Consider the following 23,304-nt stretch of genomic DNA (forward strand, 5'->3'; position numbering starts at 1 on the left):
AGGGATTGGGGGCAAGAGGAAAAGGGGATGACAGAGAATGAGATGGCTGGATGGCATCACGGACTCGATGGACGTGAGTCTGTGTGAACTCCGGGAGCTGGTGATAGACAGGAAGGCCTAGCGTGTTGCAATTTATGGGGTCGCAAAGAGTCGGACACAACTGAGCGACTGAACTGAACTTAACCTACCATTTTTCTAGATTCCGCAAGTCAGCTGGCTCGTGCATGCTCAGATGTGTCCAACTCTCTGGGACCCCGTGGACTATAGCCCCCACCAGATTCCTCTGTCCATGGAATTTTCCAGGCAAGAATACTGGAGTGTGTTGTCATTTTCTTCTTCAGGGCATCTTCCTGACCCAGGGATCATAGCTGTGTGCTTGCATTTCCTGCATTGGCAGGTGAATTCTTTACCAACTGAGCTACCTGGGAAGCCCAGATTTCACATATATATGCTAATATACAAGACTTTTTTTTTTTTCTGTTTTTTAAAATTCATCCTGTGGAAGGTTAATCCTGTGTGATGTTCCAGGACAGGTTCCATGGTTCAGTTTGTTCAGGAAACACTGCTTATCTGATCACCACTTGGAGCATCCCCAAACCTAGTAAAATATTAATAAAATATTAATACATTCTGAAGTTCCTTGAGTTTTGTCCAGAGACTTTTTTTTCTGCAGGAAACAGCTATTAACAGCAATGCAAATGATATCTGGGTAGCAGTATTAAGGAAAGGCTGCTATAGATGGAGGTGCCAGAAGAACTAGTCTATTCCCACTTCCACAGCTGGATCAGTCAGCCTAACAGCCATGTGTTTCAATCAGAAGGTCTACAGGCCCTCTCCCTGATGATTTAATTGACTGCTGCCTGCTGATTTCACAGGGCATAATAAGAACACTCGGAGAAGGCAATGGCACCCCACTCCAGTACTCTTGCCTGGAAAATCCCATGGACGGAGGAGCCTGGTAGGCTGCAGCCCATGGGGTCGCCAAGAGTCAGACATGACTGAGCGACTTCACTTTCACTTTTCACTTTCACGCATTGGAGAAGGAAATGGCAACCCATTCCAGTGTTCTTGCCTGGAGAATCCCAGGGACGGGGGAATCTGGTGGGCTGCCGTCTATGGGGTCACACAGAGTCGGACATGACTGAAGCAACTTAGCAGCAGCAGCAGCAATAAGAACACTGCTAATATAAGAACCCTAATGCTGCGGGCATCCAAGTGAGTCACAAGTCTGCTCCATGATGCCTTCACTGAATACTCTGTCCTCATTAGTTTTCCTCTTTTCTAAACTCCCATAATATTCATAAGCTCCCATAATATTCAGATATCGAATGGCTAACTATTCAATATTTAATTGTACCCAGACTTGTATTTCTGGCTTGTTGCTCCTGGTCCCTACAGCTAACCATTCTCCACTGTTATGTGCATGCTTCATATGTTTCAGTTACAACAAACTCTCAGAGTCCCTGAGCATCCCTACCTCTGTGCTTTTAAATAAGCTGCTTGAGATATCCTTCTCCCTTCATCCCACCCTGGCCAGTTACTATTGGCTCTTTAAGGCCACACATCACCTGAACTGCAAAAGTTCCCCTGGCAAGGGACTCACTCTGTGCTCTGTGTTCTCGTGACATTTTCTATAAATCACACTGTCATATTTAACACTTTAAACTTTTCTATACACATCAGAATCTGTGACTATCTCCCATCTCTTGCTTGGAAATGCAGAACTGTTTTCTTTAACTGTGTGTCTGCTTTGAAAATCTTTTTTTCTCCTGGGACATTCAACTTCTCCAGAAAAAGAAGAGTGAAACCAACTACCTTGAGGGAAATAAGAGACTGGTATATCAATAATTGTTGCTTTTGAGTGACAATTTTTATTTTTAAATTAAAATTGTATGGAGGAAGAAGGGCTTTGGTTCATAAATTTTCATTTTAACTCACAACGCCACTTGGACATTCAAAATAGAAGGCATTTTCTTTATTCTTGATTAAACTGAGTGTGTTCTGTTGTATAAGACTTCACACTCTCATTAGCAGGAAAAATTTGCTAAATATCTAAGTGAACTAAATTTTAGCCCAATTCAATAATTAAATTTCCTTAAGGAGGATTTGTCAGTCTCTTGGGCATAAAACAATTCAGTCACTAGAATAGCCTCCAGATCTCTTTTTCCTGTCATCTAAACACCTGGTGAGCTGCAGTCCTTAAGGTCACACAGAGTGGGACACGACTGAAGTGACTTAGTAGGCACCCATACAAACTTGATAAAGAGACTCAATATGCTTCAGGAAGTGGAGGGTAGGGCTTAACTCTGACTTTATGCCAGTCCTTGGATCTTCAGGATGATATATCTTTGGCATCTCTGGTTGTCTCATACTTTACTGACAGAGCTGAAAAGATCTGCTTTGAGTTTGACTCAGAGTCATCTCTCTGGGCTTCAGCAGTAGTTTGAGGGGCACTCACTTCAACTCAGATTTAACTGGCACTTGTTCCTGGCCCATCCTCTACCTCATCCCTTGGCATGGATACCTACCCACTTTCTCCACTGGGAGATCACCATCCCACCAGTGTTCATCCTCTGAAGGCTGCATGTGTGTGTTAGTTGCACAGCCATGTCTGACTCTTTGCAACCCCATGGACTGTAGTCCACCAGGCTCCTCTGTCCATAAAATTCTCCAGGCAAGAATACTGGAGTGGACAGCAAGCCTCTTCTCCAGGAGATCTTCCCAACCCAGGAATCTAACCTGGCTCTCCCTCAGTGCAGGCAAATTCTTACTGTCTGAGCTGCCAGAGAATGTCCAAGCTACTGGCTCACAAATCAGCAGCCATATGTCATTGGAATTGAGGATGGTCTGGCAGATCAAGCTGTTGCCCCTCCCCTCATTAAACCGTGATGCTCAATATGACTAATGGGACAGAAATAATTGTGAGATGATCTCCTTGCTATTATACACTGCTTCTCTCACAGTAGCCATGTCAGCTCTCTCTGTGAGCTAGACGTTTATCTGACCTTTTCATTCTTCTCCCTGTTTCTTTCCTTTTGTTTCTTTAATACCTTAGTTCAAAAAAGTGTCTAACTTTCACTCTTTTTTTCCATTTATCTTTTCTTATATAAAAGCTAGTCTGATGTGCCTGTCTATTAATATGCTTAAAGATGGAAACCAAAAATAGAATGTAGAAAGACATTTTTCAAAAAAGTAACTTAGATTGAACATAACTGTCTTGCTGAAAAAAAATTTTTTTTAAGATAATTGACTAAATATTAAAATCCCAAATTTTCTCTCTCCTGCCCATATGCCCAAGGACATTCATACCATGGGTCAATTAACATGAAAATCTTGTACTCAAGAAATCTAAGGTAAAAAAATCACACTAATATTTGTTGAAATATTTTTTCTGTTAAAAAAAGTGAATTTTCTCTCTATGGAGAGGTAATCTCTGCACCAAATAGCAATGCATTATTGAGTGTCCATCCAATAAACTTTACTAAATACTTACTATGTATTTGAATTGTGTAAAGCTTCATTTTGGGGAAATCCTTTCTATATGGGTTATTATAAATATAGGCATATTCTCTCCCTCCTACATTTTAATCTTTGGGTAGAATTTAAGCAAAAGAATGAGTAGCAAGTAAGCAATATCATTCTACAAACAGATTTTATTCATAAATGATGCTAGATAAATATTTGTAAAAATAAGTTGAAATACAAAAGGCAATGACCATGTTTTCAAGATTAAATAGTGACTTCATTTCACCAATCCATGAACTTATTCCTAGGTCTTCAACAGTTTAAACTTCTGAAGTTTAGCGGGCGGTCCTAAGATGGTGGAGGAATAGGATGGGGAGACCACTTTCTCCCTCACAAATTCATCAAAAGAACATTTCAATGCTGAGCAAACTCCACAAAACAACTTCTGAATGCTGGCAGAGGACATCAGGCACCCAGAAAAGCAGATCATTGTCTTCAAAAACAGGTAGGAAAAAATATAAAAGACAAAAAAAGAGACAAAGGAGGTGGGGAGGGAGCTCCGTCCTGGGAAGGGAATCCCATTCCGGGAAGGGAATCTTAAGAAGAGAGGTTTCCAAACACCAGGAAACACTCTCCCTGCCGAGTCTGTGGTGAGCCTTGGAAGCACAGAGGGTAACATAACAGGAAGGAAAAATAAATAAATAATTAAAACCAACAGATTACAAGCCCAACAATAACTCCCCCAGCAGAAAAGCAGCGCAGATGCCTGCATCCACCACTAGCAAGTAGGGGCGGGGCAGGGAGGCATGGGAGGCGCAGGCTGCAGTTCTTTGTAAGAATCGGGCAGGAACGCCCCACACGTAACCAGAGTAAACTAACTTGGGCTAGCAAATCAGACTGTGGGATAGCTACCACGCAAAAAGCTCGAACATAAGACACCGCCAGGACCACGCACAGAACAAAGGATGGAACGGAAATAGCCGGCTGCAGACCATCCCCCACCGGTGACAGGCATCCAGAACCTTGAGGGCTGGAAGGGAGCAATCACAGCCCCGGAGAGACTTTACCTACCAAACTGCAAACAGGCTTCTTTGCTAAGACTTCTGGGGGTTCTGGACAGTCACCATCTGCCTCATAAGGGGCGCCAGCCATACACCCAGAAAACTAAGCAGCAGAGACGGGAAAGGTGATAAGTCGCAACGACTGCGCTCGCCAAACACCTGAGCTACTCGGACCTTGGGACGGGCACAAAACGCAGTCCCAACCGAATCTGCACCTCTGAGGGCTACCTGAGCACCGAACCTGAGCAGCCTAGACTGGGTAGGTGCACGCAGCCTAGGGCCAGCCTCAGACGGTTCCTAGCAGAGCAATGTAGAGCCTGAGTGGTTTGTGTGCCACGAGCAGGGGCAGGCCCAGCGGGGCTGAGACACTGAGTACACAAGACAGTGTTGTTTGTTTGCAGCATCCCTCCCTCTGCACAGTGAGACTGAACAAGTGAGCCTAAAAAAAAAAAAAGTGTCCAGCACTGCCCTCCCTGTGTCAGGACGGAAATCAGACACTGAAGAGACCACCAAACAGAAGAAGGTAAACAGAGGGAACCACCTTGGAAGTGACACCACACTGCCCACAACACCAGAGAAAGGGCAGATAGATCTTTACTATTTTTATGATCATTCTTTTTTTTTTTTCTTTTTGTTTTTGTTTTTGTTGATGTTGTTGTGTGGTTGTTTGTTCTTCTTTTCTTTTTTTCTTCTTTATTTTTCTAACTTTTTAAAATTCTGAAGTCCTCTATTCCTCCTTTAATTTTTATTTCTATAACCTATTATTACTTTTCAAAAAAAAAAAGACCCTATTTTTTAAAGCAAATGCCATATATAGTCTTTGTGTGGTTGTTGTTGACATTTTTTAATAATTCTTGTGGCTTTGCTTTTTTTTTCTTCTCTTCTTCTCTTTAATATTGTATTTTTGAAAATCCAACCTCTACTCTAGATTTTTAATCTTTGCTTTTTGTTTTTTGTTGTCAATTTTGTACATTTAACAAGCACAGAAATTGAAACTGCAATCAGAAATCTTCCAGCAAACAAAAGCCCAGGTCCAGACGGCTTCACAGCTGAATTCTACCAAAAATTTCGAGAAGAGCTAACACCTATCCTACTCAAACTCTTCCAGAAAATTGCAGAGGAAGGTAAACTTCCAAACTCATTCTATGAGGCCACCATCACACTAATACCAAAACCTGACAGAGATGCTACAAAAAAAGGAAACTATAGGCCAATATCACTGATGAACATAGATGCAAAAATCCTTAACAAAATTCTAGCAATCAGCATCCAACAACACATCAAAAAGATCATACACCATGACCAAGTGGGCTTTATCCCAGGGATGCAAGGATTCTTCAATATCTGCATATCAATCAATGTAATTCACCACATTAACAAAGTGAAAAATAAAAGCCATATGATTATCTCAATAGATGCAGAGAAGGCCTTTGACAAAATTCAACATCCATTTATGGTAAAAACTCTCCAGAAAGAAGAAATAGAAGGAACATACCTCAACATAATAAAAGCTATATATGACAAACCCACAGCAAACATTATCCTCAATGGTGAGAAATTGAAAGCATTTCCCCTGAAGTCAGGAACAAGACAAGGGTGCCCACTTTCACCGCTATTATACAACATAGTTCTGGAAGTTTTGGCCACAGCAATCAGAGCAGAAAAAGAAATAAAAGGAATCCAAATTGGAAAAGAAGAAGTAAAACTCTCACTGTTTGCAGATGACATGATCCTCTACAAAGAAAACCCTAAAGACTCAACAGAAACTTCCTAGAGCTAATCAATGAATATAGTAAAGTTGCAGGATATAAAATCAGCACACAGAAATCCCTTGCATTCCTATACACTAATAATGAGAAAGTAGAAAAAGAAATTAAGGAAACAATTCCATTCACCATTGCAATGAAAAGAATAAAATACTTAGGAATATATCTACCTAAAGAAACTAAAGACCTATATATAGAAAACTATAAAACACTGATGAAAGAAATCAAAGAGGACACTAATAGATGGAGAAATATACCATGTTCATGGATCGGAAGAATCAATATAGTGAAAATGAGTATACTACCCAAAGCAATCTACAGATTCAATGCAATCCCTATTAAGCTACCAGCTGTATTTTTCACAGAACCAGAAAAAATAATTTCAAGATTTGTATGGAAATACAAAAAAACTCAAATAGCCAAAGCAATCTTGAGAAAGAAGAATGGAACTGGAGGAACCAACTTGCCTGACTTCAGGCTCTATTACACAGCCATAGTCATCAAGACAGCATGGTACTGGCACAAAGACAGAAATATAGATCAATGGAACAAAATAGAAAGCCCAGAGATAAATCCACACACCTATGGACACCTTATCTTTGACAAAGGAGTCAAGAACATACAATGGAGTAAAGACAATCTCTTTAACAAGTGGTGCTGGGAAAACTGGTCAACCACTTGTAAAAGAATGAAACTAGATAACTTTCTAACACCGCACACAAAAATAAACCCAAAATGGATTAAAGATCTAAATGTAAGACCAGAAACTATAAAACTCCTAGAGGAGAACATAGGCAAAACACTCTCCAACATAAATCACAGCAGGATCCTTATGATCCACCTCCCAGAATACTGGAAATAAAAGCAAAAATAAACAAATGGGATATAATTAACATTAAAAGTTTCTGCACAACAAGGGAAAATATAAGCAAGGTGAAAAGACAGCCTTCAGAATGGGAGAAAATAATAGCAAATGAAGCAATGGACAAACAACTAATCTCAAAAATATACAAGCAACTTATGCAGCTCAACTCCAGAAAAATAAATGACCCAATCAAAAAATGGGCCAAAGAACTAAATAGACATTTCTCCAAAGAAGACATACAGATGGCTAACAAACACATGAAAAGATGCTCAACATCACTCATTATTAGAGAAATGCAAATCAAGACCACAATGAGGTACCACTACACACCAGTCAGAATGGCTGCGATCCAAAAGTCTACAAGCAATAAATGCTAGAGAGGGTGTGGAGAAAAGGGAACCCTCTTGCACTGTTGGTGGGAATGCAAACTAGTACAGCCACTATGGAGAACAGTGTGGAAATTCCTTAAAAATTTGCAAATAGAACTGCCTTATGACCCAGCAATCCCACTGCTGGGCATACACACCGAGGAAACCAGAATTGAAAGAGACACATGTACCCCAACGTTCATCGCAGCACTGTTTATAATAGCCAGGACATGGAAACAACCTAGATGTCTATCAGCAGATGAATGGATAAGAAAGCTGTGGTACATATACACAATGGAGTATTACTCAGCCATTAAAAAGAATACATTTGAATCAGTTCTAATGAGGTGGATGAAGCTGGAGCCAATTATACAGAGTGAAGTAAGCCAGAAAGAAAAACACCAATACAGTATACTAACACATATATATGGAATTTAGAAAGATGGTAATGATGACCCTGGATGCGAGACAGCAAAAGAGACACAGATGTGTAGAGCGACTTTTGGACTCTGTGGGAGAGGGAGAGGGTGGGATGATTTGGGAGAATGTCATTGAAGCATGTATACTATCATGTAAGAAACGAATCTCCAGTCTATGTTCGATGCAGGATACAGAATGCTTGGGGCTGGTGCACCGGGATGATCCAGAGAGATGATATGGGGTGGGAGGTGGGTGGGGGGTTCATGTTTGGGAACTCATGTACACCCATGGTGGATTCATGTCAATGTATGGCAAAACCAATGCAGTATTGTAAAGTTAATAAAGTAAAAATAAAAATTTAATTAAAAAAATAAAAATTAAAAAAACTTCTGAAGTTAAAACTAAATTTCCCAGCATCATTTCTGTTTTGCCATCTCCTGGTGCCATATGAGACAAAGTTACTCCTTATTTCTTGTTTCTTATCTCACATGATTATTCATCTAACCAAGAACATAACTTGACAGGGTCTTGTGAGAGCATTTTGTGAAACTACAAGAGAGAACTCGTCTGTTATTAAAGATTTCTTACTATTTTTTTACAAACTGAGAACTAGTCTTCAGAAGAAAACTCAAGCATAATAGCTTTCATACTTAAGAAAAACACCTGTTTATGTGTGATTTACAGATGTTGGCATATACCTGCATTATAATCCAATTCTAGCATTGATAAAGAAAGCCATTACCTTTCCTCATCTCTATTTAAAAGGAAGTCTATATGCAAAAAGGCAACATTTGGAAATGTGTTAAGAACTGATTATATCAAAAAGCATACAAGGTAGTCTAAAAAATAAATTACATTCATGCAGAATTTTCTCATTTCTATTTGATTTGTACTGCTTCCCAAATTGCATCTTCTTTTTTATTTTTAATTTCTTTTCTATCTGTTATCATCTAGCAGTTAGGAATAAATGTTCTCTGGTTATGAAGAAACATGTTATTATACAAATTCAGTAGATGATAAATATGTTAACAGTCATGAGAGTTCACTCATAAAGTAATAGCATCTTACCACCTTGATAATCCTCCTGGAGGTTTTACTAGGGCTAGAGCCAAGTAAAAGAAAGTCCACTAAATAAGCTCATTACCAAATCAAAGAAATCTGGATGTTATCCCAAGCAAATTTCTTTAAAGAATAAATGTTTTCCAACTCCTGCTCCTCATTATGAAAAAATACACTGGCTCCTATCCTACCCTTTCTTTTTACTCAGTGTTGCTAATTGCATTTCACCCCTAAGCAAAATATTCTTTCAGATTTTTTTAACTATGCTCTTTTATATATTTTCATCTTTGGTTTAGTCACTAAGTCGTGTCCTACTCTTGCAATCCCATGCCAGGCTCCTCTGTCCATGGGATTCTCAGGCAAGAATACTGGAGGGGATTGCCATTTCCCTCTCCAATTTTCACCTTTTGAGAGGAGCAAATTCTTAAAGTAAAAATGGGGAAAAAAAACTTTGACATTATGTTAGGAAGTTATTGGGTTGGGCCACAGGATAAACACCTCTGTGCTTTTGATATTACATCATGCACTTGACCATCTACTCTGACCTTATCAACATAAGTCTGGATAATCATTGAAGTTTAAGTATCCTTAGAACACTGTGCTCAAAGACTCTTTGTCCTCAGAACTAGGGAATCTTTTAGAGAAGACCTACTCAAAATGTGCTCCATGGTCTGCTGTCAGTCCCTAAACTCTTTATGTCCAGACTGTGTGTATTTGTGTTCTCCATAGAAACAGAACCAATAGGCAATAGATGATAGATAATATAATATTTATTATAGGATTTGGTTCAGATTATTATGGAGGCTAAGAAGTTTTGCAATCTACCATCTGTTAAGTTAGAAAATCTGGAAAGCTGATGATTTCATTTAATCTGAGTCCCAAGGCATGAGAATACAGAATTCATAATAAAAGTCTGAGTTCAATAATCTGAGAATTTGGGGATCTACAGTAAAGATTCCATCTGAGTCCAAAGACGTTCAAACCAGGAACAACAATGGTCAGAGGATAGAAATTTTCCCTTATTTCTGATGAGAAGGCAGTTACTTCTTTTTTCCTGCACATAAATCACTTTTCTTTTTCTGCTTTTAAGATTTTTCTCAGTGTCTTATCTTTCAGCAGTCTGACTATAAAATGTTTAAATGTAAATGTTTTTTTCTCTGACCACTGTTTATAAAGCTTCTTTGATCCATAGATTAAAGTTCCCCATAAACTTGAGAAGTCTTTGGTCATTATACTTTCAGCTACATTTTGTTCCACTTCTTTTTTTCTCCTCTGCAATTCCCACTACATGGGTATTGCTATGTTTGATGTTCTCCCACAGGTCTCTGAGGCTCTGTTCATTTTTCTTCAATACTTGTTCTGCACATTAAATGATGTTTATCCATCTATCATTAAGTTCAAAGAGTCTTTCTTCCACCATTTGAATATTTTATCATGCCCATCTAGTGAAACTTTCAGTTATTATAATTTTTAGTTCAGGTGTTTTCATTTCAATTTTTAAACATTTATTTCTACTTCCCAACAAGTGTCCCCTATCAAGTAATTTTTAGTTTCCATTAACTAATTTTTCCCCAGTATGGTTTACACATTCCTTTTACTTATATGTCATGATCTGTTATAAGTTTGGTCTCAGATGATACATTATGGATACTCAGCTCTGACTTCCTCCTTAAAGTGTGTGTGCTTTTGTTGTTAATCATTTACTTTATAGCTTGCCTGGATTTAAACTCCCATGGTGTATAGCCACTGATGTCTATTCAATTTTTTTGGTTCTTATTTTTCTTTTCTTGTTTATATATATATATATATATATATATATATATATATATATATATATATATATATCAAAAAGCATACAAGGTAGTCTAAATAAATATATATATATATATATCTAAATAAATATATATATATATTGGCTGTGCCAGGTCTTGATTGTGGCTCTCAGGATCTTAGATCTTTAATGTAACATGCAGACTCTTTTTTAAATTGGGTCAGATGCACTCTTAGTGGCAGTCTGAGGGATCTAGCTCCCTGACTAAAGATCAAACCTGGGCCCACCAGCATTGGGAGTGCAGTGTTTGCCACTGAACCAGCAGTGAAGTCTCCTTATTTTTCTTTTTTAACCCAGCTCCTGAGAATTGTTTTTGTTGTTGTTTAGTCACTAAGTTGTGCCTGACTCTTTTGCAATCTCATGGACTGTAACCTGCCAGGCTCCTCTGTCCGATTCTCCAGGCAAGAATACTGGAGTGGGTTGCCATTTCTTCCTCCAGGGGATTTTCCTGACCCAGGGATAGAACCAATGTCTCCTGTGTCTTCTTGTATTGGCAGGCACATTCTTTACAATTGAGCCACCTGGGAAGCGTCTTTATAGCTTAGTGGCCTGTCAAGTTTGGGTAGAGACTGAGCTCGAACAGACTGATTCCATAAGGCTTTCTATTACTGAAAGGCTGCCTCTGTGGAATGCATTCAAATTTCAGCCAGTTCTCAAATCTGTCTACATTTTCACTCTCTGCTGGCTCATCTGAATCTTCCATGCCCTGGTGCTTATTTCTCCAATCAGTCTGGAGGTCTGTGGAGTTTATCAGGCCGTATTATGGTTCTCTTTTTTCTAAATTTCTTCCATTCAATTGATGACTTATTGACATCTCAACCTTGAGCTAACAGAAGTACAGTTTTCTCTGTTAATTTCCTCCTCAAGTTGTCACTTTTAGTAATAATGTAACATATTCTAGCCTTCATCCCAAATCAAGTCAGCTCTTCCTGCAGCATGGTCACAGATTTTCTGGACTCCTTGAACCCTGGAAAAACTGTCACTTCACCTGAAGGGTACAAGGCAGATATGAGCCACAACAGAGAAGAATGTGGCAGTCCCACTGTCTTTACCAGGGTACTGGTAGTGTTTTATGAATAAGTGCTTCTCATTTTTTTTTTTTGCTTGCTTTTGGTTTACCTCCAGATCCCTGAATTAGTCATTTTTTTAAATTATTCTTGCCAGTTTGGTACTGGCTGAGGAGAATGCATTTTTTATCTTTTCATGCCACCATACCAGAATCTTCACCTTTGGATACTGAATATAGATTTCAAATACTTTTTGTGAGTGTATTAATTTGATAATAGGAGTAGGTTTCTTAATATACTCATTGGATCCTGCAAGGGGTCAGTTCAGTTCAGTTCAATCACTCAGTCATGTCCGACTCTTTGCGACACCATGAATCAGCACACCAGGCCTCCCTGTCCATCACTAACTCCTGGAGTTCACTCAAACTCATGTGCATTGTGTCACTGATGCCATCCAGCCATCTCATCCTCTGTCGTCCCCTTTTTCTCATGTCCCCAATCCCTCCCAACATCAGGGTCTTTTCCAATGAGTAAACTCTTCACATGAGGTGGCCAAAGTATTGGAGTTTCAGCCTCAGCATGAGTCCTTCCAATGAACACCCAGGACTGGTCTCCTTTAGGATGGACTGGTTGGATCTCCTTGCAGTCCAAGGGACTCTCAAGAGTCTTCTTCAACACCACAGTTCAAAAGCATCAATTCTTCAGCACTCAGCTTTCTTCACAGTCCAACTCTCACATCCATACATGACCACAGGAAAAACCATATCCTTGACTAGACAGACCTTTGTTGGCAAAGTAATATCTCTGTTTTTTAATATGCTATCTAGGTTGGTCATAACTTTCCCTCCAAGGAATAAACGTCTTTTAATTTCATGGCTGCAATCAACATCTGCAGTGATTTTGGAGCCCCCAAAAATAAAGTCTGACACTGTTTCCCCATCTATCTCTCATGAAGTGATGGGACCAGATGCCATGATCTTCGTTGTCTGAATGTTGGGCTTTAAGTCAACTTTTGCACTCTCCTCTTTCACTCTCATCAAGAGGCTTTTAAGTTCCTCTTCACTTTGTGCCATAAGAGTGGTGTCATCTGCATATCTGAGGTTATTGAGATTTCTTCCAGCATTCTTGATTACTGTTTGTGCTTCTCCCAGCCCAGCGTTTCTCATTATGTCCTCTGCATATAAGTTAAATAAGCAGGGTGACAAGATACAGTCTTGACGTACTCCTTTTCCTATTTGGAACCAGTCTGTTGTTCCATGTCCAGTTCTAACTCTTGCTTCCTGACCTGCATACAGGTTTCTCAAGAGGCAGGTCAGGTGGTCTGGTATTCCCATCTCTTTCAGAAGTTTCCATAGTTTATTGTGATCCACACAGTCAGAGACTTTGGCATAGCCAATAAAGCAGAAATAGATGTTTTCTGGAACTCTCATGCTTTTTTGATGATCCAGTGGATGCTGGCAATTATCTCTGGTTCCTCTGCCTTTCCTAAAACCAGTTTGAACATCTGGAAGTTCTTCAAGGGGTACCTAAATATAAATATTCAAAATTACATGGCTTTTACATGTATAATGGGGCTTCCCTTGTGGCTCAGATGGTAAAGAATCTGCCTGCAATGTAGGAGACCTGGGTTCGATCTCTGGGTCAGGAAGATTTCCTGGAGTAGGAAACGGCAACCCACTCCAGTATTTTTGCCTGGAGAATTCCATGGACAGAAAAGCCTGTTGATCTACAGTCCATGGGATCACAAAAAGTTCAACATGATTGAGCGACTAACACTTTCACTTTCACTGCATGTATAATGTAACCCTGAGAAAACTGGAAGTGTTAGCCATTCAGTCATGTCTGATTCTTTGTAACCCCATGAACTGTAGCCTGTTTAGCTCCTTTGTCCATCAAATTCTCCAGGCAAGAATGCTGGAGTGGGTAGTCATTCCCTTCTCCAGGGGATCTTCCAGACCCAGGTAACACTACAAGGACTCAATAAATAACTGCTGGTGAGAGTGGAAGTGAAAGAATCTGGTTAATCTGCAAGTGGGTTTGCAAACCTCTAAGAGAATGAAGAGTAAAGCATTAGAGGAATGGGGAATGCACAAGGAATCCCAAAGCTTTTGGTTCCTATCATCTGCTGAACTTTACCCTCTTTGACAACTCAGAACATCCATACCCCAAAGCTTCCTAACTCCATGGAACAGGGCCAAGGTCTCCATAGCTGATGAAAATGCTCTCCAAATACACATGACATACAAAGCCTCTTCTCTATTTGATTATTTTCCAGCCAAACTGTAAAGTCCAAATGATGAGACCCAAGTAGAGGAGGCACAAAATGAGGATGATGAGAACACACTCTATTGCTGAAGATGGGTTTAAAAAAATAGAAGAAAAAAAAAAGTATTAGTTTAAAGGCTGAAGGGGAAGTGGTTAAGAAGATGGAGTCAAGCCTCAAGAAACCCATGTATGTTTAAATGCACCACTTAGAAGCTGTGTAACATTGAGCACTTGAGTTATTTAGTTGACTTTTTTGAGCCTCATTTTCTTTTTGTAGAAACATTAAGACAGTGGTATCTATTTTATAGAGTGTTTGTAAAGATTAAATGAGTGGATCTATACAAGGTGCTAAACATGTTAAGATTTCAATGTGCAGTAACTACTTCATCAGGTCTTTTTCTAGTGGTCTGTACATTTTTAATTGTTAGCTTGAAAAATGGGAGAGAAAGTTTTATGGCATTTAAGCTTCTCTGGTGGTTCAGACAGTAAAGCGTCTGCCTACAATGTGGGAGACCTAGGTTCGATTCCTGGGTCAGGAAGATCCCCTGGAGAAGGAAATGGCAATCCACTCCAGCACTCTTGCCTGGAAAATCCCATGGACAGAGGAGCCTGATAGGCTACAGTTCATGGGGTCGCAAAGAGTCGGACACGACTGAGCGACTTCATTTTTTCACTTTATGGTATCAGCAGACACACTTGAAGCACAGAAAACCTTTGGACAGTACACAGAATGCTTGGGTTCTTTATGGATATTTTTCTCTAGAAATTCACTTGCTGAAAATGCCCATCACCTTTGACATCTATTCAAATCCTCCAAGAAAATGAGACTAGCATTCCGTGAACTGTGTCTATGGTGCAATCCTTGAGACCTTCTTGTCAAAGTACCTCATTAAGATATGAAGATATAAAGAATTTATTTAATCAACTATGTTTTTGCAGTTGATAGTGACAGAGGGTATAGAATGAGGGAAAGATAAGACTCACAACTAATGCAATCCTTCCAGCCGATAATTACAAAATCATTCTTACAAACACACATGCCTATGTTTGATGAAAACATGCACTGTTATTTCCTATATTTTAGAACTGCTATTCTGCCCAAATAGATAATATAAACAAAGCTTTAAGATTTTGTGAAAAAATAAATAAAAGTAAAAATCAAAAACAAGTCCTTTTATCTGTGTATGTTTATTTGTTTGAGTTTTTTTTTTTTGTGGGGTGGGGATTGTGATGGAATTTTTACTCTTCATTGCCACAATATGAATAATTTAATTTGAGTGCTTTATAGTGATCTTTACTACCTCTAAAAAATATATATATATATCTTATATATATATCTTATATATATATATATATCTTATATATATATATATCTTATATATATATATATCTTATATATATATATATATATATATAGAGAGAGAGAGAGAGAGAGAGAGAGAGCTTACAGTTTTCTTTCTTTTCTCCTTAACTAATATTTCTCTACTCTCATGCTCTAGTATTGTGGATGAATACTAAAGTTATTATCTTTTAAGTGAAAAAGGATATTTGAATATTTAATATTTGCTTTCATTTTGATATAGTTTTAGAATCACAAATTTTATTAACATTGATTTCTCTTTTCTCTTGCCTTTAGCTAATTGTTTAAAATTAATCTTCTCTTTTCTCATGGTATGACTGAAAGCTCTTCTAAGGCAAATTTAAAGTCTTAGTTGACCTAAAACTTAATTTTTACTTGACTTCCTATTTTCATCAGCATTCAGAAAAAGGGCTGAAGTGGAACATTTTAATATTTTGGTTGACAACCTTACAACCTCTTTTCCTATTTTATAAAAAATATCTCCATTGCTTATAATAGTAGTGGAACACAGTGTCTTACTTCACTCACCAGAAACTGAAGGAGGGTGTACTTTTACCTCCCTGCTCCTTGACAGAAGCATTTGCTACTTCCTTAGCTGATTAACTGGGGCTTCCCTGGTGGCTTATATAGTAAAGAATCTGCCTGCAATGTGAGAGACCTGGGTTTGATTCCTGGTTTGGAAAGATCCTCTAGAGAAGGGAATGGCTACCCACTCCAGCATTCTTGCCTGGAGAATTACATGGACAAAGGAGCCTAACAGGCTATGTACAGTCCATGGGGTCACAAAGAATTGGACACGACTGAACAATTTTCACTTTAGCTGATTAGCCATCACCACTAAGTAATCTAGAATCTGGAGCAAGTGCCACAGAGATGAGTTAACAGCTGGAATGTGTCCTTTATTGCCATCAAATCCATAATGAAGGCAGCACCAACATCCTGGCCCAATCACTCTTGCTGCCAGAATCTAGAATGTTTTATTTTCAAGTCTCCCAACTATTCTGGGTTCTTAAATAAATTCCTTGTTTATCTCATATATACCCAGAATTTATTTCTGTTTAGAAACAATTCAAATAATAAAAGTGTTCTTCTCAAAACCATTATTGTGGATTTATTCAAAACACTGCCTAATTCTTAACACTGCTTGTGCAACTTTATACCTTCATTAACTCATTCATTTGGAGCATTCATTTATTGTGTATCACTATGATTTGGTGTATGTATGTATATATATGTATATATGTATATATATATATATATATATATATATATATATATATATATATTTTAAGCATGGGTTTTACTATTAGGCTGAGCTTACCTGGTGGCTCAGCAGTAAAAAATCTGCCTGCAATATAGGAGACCACTTCCAATACTGGGAATACAGGTTTGATCCCTGGATGAGGAAGATCCCCTGAGAAGGAAATGGCAACCCACCCTAGTATTCCTGCTTGGAAAATCCCATGGACAAAGGAGTCTGGCAGGCTATAGTCCAAGAAGTGACAAGAGTCAGACACAATTTAGCAAATAAACCACCACCACCACCACCACCACCACCACCACTATTAGGCTGGTCTGAGTTTAAATTCTGGCTTCAACAATTAACATGTAATTTTCAGTAATGTGTGGCACAAATAAATACTTTATTTTGAAACTCACTGTATAAGAGAAACAAGTTTGAGACCAGAAAATGCATCACTAGCTTTGCCTCTAAGCAACATTGTAATTTAGGGTATATAATCAGCTCTGATCTTATTAACTTCATCTCTGCTAAGTCGCTTCAGTCGTGTCCAACTCTGTGCGACCCCATAGATGGCAGCCCAACAGGCTCCCCTGTTGCTGGGATTCTCCAGGCAAGAACACTGGAGTGGGTTGCCATTTCCTTCTCCAATACATGAAAGTGAAAAGTGAAAGTGAAGTCGCTCAGTCGTGTCCGACTCCCAACGACCCCATGGACTGCAGCCCACCAGGCTCCTCCATCCATGGGATTTTCCAGGCAAAAGTACTGGAGTGGGATGCCATCACCTTCTCCAATAAAGAAATTGTTGTCCAGGATGATTTTTCAAGCTCATTTCTAGTTCTAAAATTCTATAATTCACATAAAAATCCATTTCAAGTTTCAAAATTGTGACTGTATTTTGCAATCATTCCCTATGTGTTTGTATATTTTTGTGCAGAGGTACCTGATGCTTTATATAAGCCCATTTTTGGGTCAGTTCCCCCAAAATACCAGTATCATAGCATTTCATGGGACAGGAAATTTATACCTAGAGGGATAAGCAGCTTGCATGGCTCCCAGACCCTGCAAGTCTGGGCCTACTGACCACACCTCTCAGAACAATCCTATGTGCCATTTTTTTTCCTTTTATTTTTGGCTTAGAACTTTCTATGTTTCCTTGTGTCTTATCTGATTTGCCTTTAATTGACAAGTGTCAATTTACTTTATATTTCCCCAAGGAAACTTCCTTAAACCTCTCCTATCTCTCTTCCTAACCAAGGTTAGGCTTCTCATGATGGACATTTTCAAATACTCTACTTTTGTGTAGCAGTCATCCCAACTGTATCTCAAAAATCATTTTTATCATTGCTCCATTAAGCTCCATGAAAGCAAAGTCTTGTTATTAACTATATTTCTAGTACTTTACACTCTGCCAATCCATAGTGGGTACACAATTTGTTGAACTGAAAAAGTGAAGTTTACTTCCAAAACAAGCCTGGATGTCTGATTCCAGCTTCCAGCTCTCATTACTCAATTGTGATGATTTACGCTTTAGACATGTATCTTGTGCAATAAAACCTCACTGATATTTGCCATGATTTTGGGTTACAGTTTATATCTTTCCCTAGTGTCCCAGGAATCACATATGATATATCTTGGCCAGTATCTCAGCCTGCAGCTGCCTTCACTATTCTCCCAGTGGCAAGCTCATCCATCTTTTGATAATTTGGGTAGGCTATCATGATTCTGTTTTGGATAATTGATGACAACATAACATGTAAGGACACCCTGGGGTTATGAGCCAAGACATGGGAGCATTTCCAGACTCTATTACTCTAATTAAAAGAATAACTCTCTAAGGGTAGAATTCACAATTCTCAGGAACTGGTCAGTGACATTGGCATTTGACTAAGGCCCATGGATAATGCAAAAATGAAAGCCAACATAAATCATCTCTTTATAAGAAAATGAACAGCATTATCAAGGAAATAAAAAGTGCATTTGTAAGTGCTTAAAGTGCCAAATAATTTGTAAGCTTCCCAAATCTTTGTAAACAACTAGAGGGCCTGATATTTTATAGGTACTCAATCAACATTACCAAATGGTAGATTGACTAAGATATACTTAAGAGAGTTATTTCTCTACTCTGTATCCCTTACTGATACTAAAGTCTTATATAAAGAGTATTAATTTAATTCAAAATAGTGAATGAAAAGAATAAATGTTATAATAAAAGAAACAATGTCCAAGATACATACAAATGTCATTAAAGTGCATAAAATACTTTCTGTCTCCAAGGATGAAATGGAGTGCATCCCATCTAGGTGACTAAAATGATAATGGTAAAGTGCCTGACACACAGTGTGTCCGTGTTCATTCATTCATTGAAATGTGATCCTGATATGTTTTACACTTGGGAGAGCTTAACAGTTCACTCTCATGGCTCTACCCCTTCTATTCCAATGTAAAACAATGACAGTTAAAATGGAGACAAACAGTAATTAGCTTACAGCCACACTCAGGCATAGAATAACCTTAGCAAAGCAGAAATGCAGAGAGCAAGGTGGAGACCTGATGGCCCCAGGTCCATAAACTAGCAGGGAGAGCTAGGTATTATCTCACACTGGATAATGGGACTATAAGTACCCATCTGGAGGGGACAACTCCCCTTTTTAAAGGCTAGAGCTGAATTCAGTTGGAAGAAGAACTTGAATCAAGCTATTAATACCAACTGTGATATTACTAACATGACTTTCTGGGTCTCTAGTTTCTGTTAACATCATGTCTGTCTGTTGAACTCCTTTTTTGTTCTTATAGTCTCATCATTTTCTTTCTCTCTCCTTTTCATGAAAGTTTTCCTCTCACTCTTCTTCCCATATCCGTCTTTTCTTCAGTCTCACAAAATTCCTCACACTTCCTAAAAGGGAAACATAGATTATTATTTGACTCAGGAAAATTAAAATTGTGAAAACATTGGCCACAAAAGAAAATATCAGAATTGATGTATAAAATCAATTTATTTTTTGTAAAAAAAAAAAAAAAACTTACTAATGAATCAAATTTTGTTAGTAATTTGAGCAAATATTTGCAATAATGAAGATAATTTTATTTAATTGATTATTTTTTCCACTTGACCCTTGTTGATTATCTATTTTATGTATATAGAAGTATATACATGTCAATCCCAAACTCCCAATCTATCCCTAAAATTAGTAAAATAAAAAGTGTTTAGCTATGACATATAGAAAATTAACCAATAAAATAGAGTGATGTAAAGTAATCCTTTCTGGAAAAAAGCTTTCTAGATAATATTTATTTTAATTTATACATTTAGATTAAAATGTTTCTTTCAAAGCACTCTCAGGGTTAAAATATTCTCAGCTTAAAATGACATGGAAAACTATCACTCAAGAATCCATAGGAATTACTCAAAACTTAACTTTAGAAGTCAAACAAGATGACCTCTATAACCACTTGTACTTGTGAAACTTTGCTTTTCCTATTTCCCATTATTCTAATAAAAAAGTTTTTCAGTAGTTAAAAAGACAATGATGTTCTTTAGTAAATCAGTACATTTTAAAAACCCAGGCATTTTATTTTTAAACTCCCACACCTCGGTGGTGTGTCTTGAACACAGACTGATCTTTAAGGAAATTATAAACACATGGGATCTGCAATCAGTTTCTCAAGCTGAGATTGTCTCAACTTCGAGTTAACAGAAAAAGCTGGTCTGGATGAAGCACAAGTTGGAATCAAGATTGCCAGAAGAAATATCAATAACTTCAGACATACAGATGACACCACCCTTATGGCAGAAAGTGAAGAAGAACTAAAGAGCCTCTTTATGAAAGTGAGAGAGGAGAGTGAAAAAGTTGGCGTAAAGCTCAACATTCAGAAAACTAATCTGGCATCCGGTTTCATCACTTCATGGCAAATAGATGGGGAAACAATGGAAACAGTGGCTGACTTTATTATGGAGGGCTCCGAAATCACTGCAGATAGTGACTATAGCCATGAAATTAAAAGATGCTCATTCCTTGGAAGGAAAGTTATGACCAACCTAGACAGCCTTTTCAAAAGCAGAGACATTAGTTTGCCAACAAAGGTCCGTCTAGTCAAGGCTATGGTTTTTCCAGTAGTCATGTATGGATGTGATAGTTGGACTATAAAGAAAGCTGAGCGCAGAAGAATTGATGCTTTTGAACTGTGGTGTTGGAGAAGACTCTTGAGAGTCCCTTGGACTGCAAGGAGATCCAACCAGTCCATCCTAAATGAGATCAATCCTGAGTGTTCATTGAAAGGACTGATTTTGAAGCTGAAACTCCAATACTCAAGCCAACTGATGAGAAGAGCTGACTCATTTGAAAAGACCCTGAAAGATTGAAGGCTTGAGCAGAAGGGGACGACGGAGGATAAAATGGTTGGATGGCATCACCAACTCAATGGACATGAGTTTGAGTAAACTTCAAGTGTTGGTGATGGACAAGGAGGCCCGCATGCTACAGTCCATGGGGGTCACAAAGAGTCAGACACGACTGAGCAACTGAACCGAAACTGAACTGAAAAGGGAAAGTAGTATATAATGGAAAGAAAAAAATAAGTTCCCTTATATCTTCATTTCTATTTTTACTACTGGTATTTTTTTTTATCAGATCACAATTGCCTGAAAATGTTCATTCCCAGTGGAGAAAATAAGAATGTTTCAACCTTGTAAAGATGCATAGTTGCTCAAGCCAGAGTTTGTTTTCCCTACTGGGGAGATTGAGGTACATGATTCAATCAGGCCATCAACAAGGCCCAGCTGTGTTGATGTGTATCAAACACATGCCAGGAAGGCTGGGTGCTCCTTAGATTGGTTATAGATGGTGAAAATTTTCCTCTCAACTTAGAAAAGGAAAAAAATTTGCCAACTATTACTTCTACTTAGGAAGTCATTGAATAGACGTTCTGCTAGTTCTTGAGAGGAAAAAGAATAAAAAGCCCAGATTTACCTGGAAAGAAAGGCCAGTCATTTTTTCCACTCCATATCAAAATTAATGTATATTCAAGAACATGCTCAAAACATCTTCTTTCACACTTCAGAGAAAAAACATGGCCTTGCTGAAAACGGATATGTTCTGCAGCCTTACCCATTTGGGATGTCCTTCTGGTCTTGTCAATCCATTGCTCCCCTTTTGATGTTCTTCTTCAGTCACCACCCCTCATATCTCAGAAGCAATCTGCATTCTTTTTTGGTTACATTCTTTTTTGTAACACAAGGGAAAGTCAAATATCTAAGTGAACATATCTTATATCAGTTCAGTTCAGTTCAGTCGCTCAGTCGTGTCTGACTTTTGCGACCCCATGAATCGCAGCACGCCAGGTCTCCCTGTCCATCACCAACTCCCAGAGTTCACTTGGACTCACATCCATTGAGTCAGTGATGCCATCCAGCCATCTCATCCTCTGTCATCCCCTTCTAAGTTTCTCAATATAGCAATTGTTACTTAGGTAAGGATTGGATTTTTAATTGTGTTGTATTTGTAAGCAAGGTCACTGCTGGCTCATGATGGAGAAGGACATCTCAGTATGTCCAGGTTCTTTCCTTAAGCAAAGCATTTTTATGAGAAATGTTTCATAAGTGGAAAATGTAAATGTGTAGATGACTCTCTATAACCTTCTGTGCAAGGTTAGTGGATGTTTTCAGGTACTTACATAGCTGGCTCACAGACAACCATTATTTATTTTGAAAGCAAAAGGTTCTCTCACTGAACATACTTTAAAGACAATCAGAGACATCTATATTATCTTTACATCTCCCACAACTGAAATTATCACAATTCTAAGCACATTATATGGAAGAATGGATGACTTTTACCGGTCAAGTCTGTATCTAACTGCCAGAAACAAAAAACCTGATAAAATATGATCTAAGCAAGTAGAAAGTTTATTTTTTCCTCACAAAGACAAACGCCTCCTAAGAAATAGTTCCGGAATGATGTGTTAGTTTCAAAAAGTAGTTCAGGGATGGTGTGATATTACCATAATGAAACTTACATATCTTCTAATCTTTTTCCTGCCCCATCACCCTTAGTATTTGGCCTCAGGATGGCAGCAATGACACTCTGTCTATGTTATAGGCAGGAGGAAGTGCATAAGCAAAGAGCAAAGGAAAAAGAGAGCTGAGTCTCATTCTGGCTCTCTTTATCTGAAATGCAATAGTTTTCCTAACAGCCTTAACCAGGATTTCAACTTTTCACTTACATTTCACCTGCTAGAATGAAGGTCTCATGACCAAACCTAGCTTTAAATTAGCAACTGGGGAAATCAAGATTTTATTCATGCATATCACCTCCTTCCAAACAAAACTGAATATGAAAGAAGGGCATAAAAATGACATAAGACTCAAAGGAAAGAAATAAGGAAGGAAGGAAGGAAGGAAGGAAAGAAAGAAAGAGAAAAAATACTGAATAGAATGGGCAATTAAAGATGAGAACTGTCTGGATAAAGATGACTGATGGGTGGGTGGACAGCAGGTTGGAAAAGCATGCTTTAGTATGACCCTTCATCATCTTGTCTCAGAGGCTCTAATGTATCTGCATTTTACTGAAGAAGCCATGTGTGTGATTGTTGACACAT

Source organism: Budorcas taxicolor, chromosome 2 (assembly GCF_023091745.1).
Source record: "Budorcas taxicolor isolate Tak-1 chromosome 2, Takin1.1, whole genome shotgun sequence".
Taxonomy (NCBI): Eukaryota; Metazoa; Chordata; class Mammalia; order Artiodactyla; family Bovidae; genus Budorcas; species Budorcas taxicolor.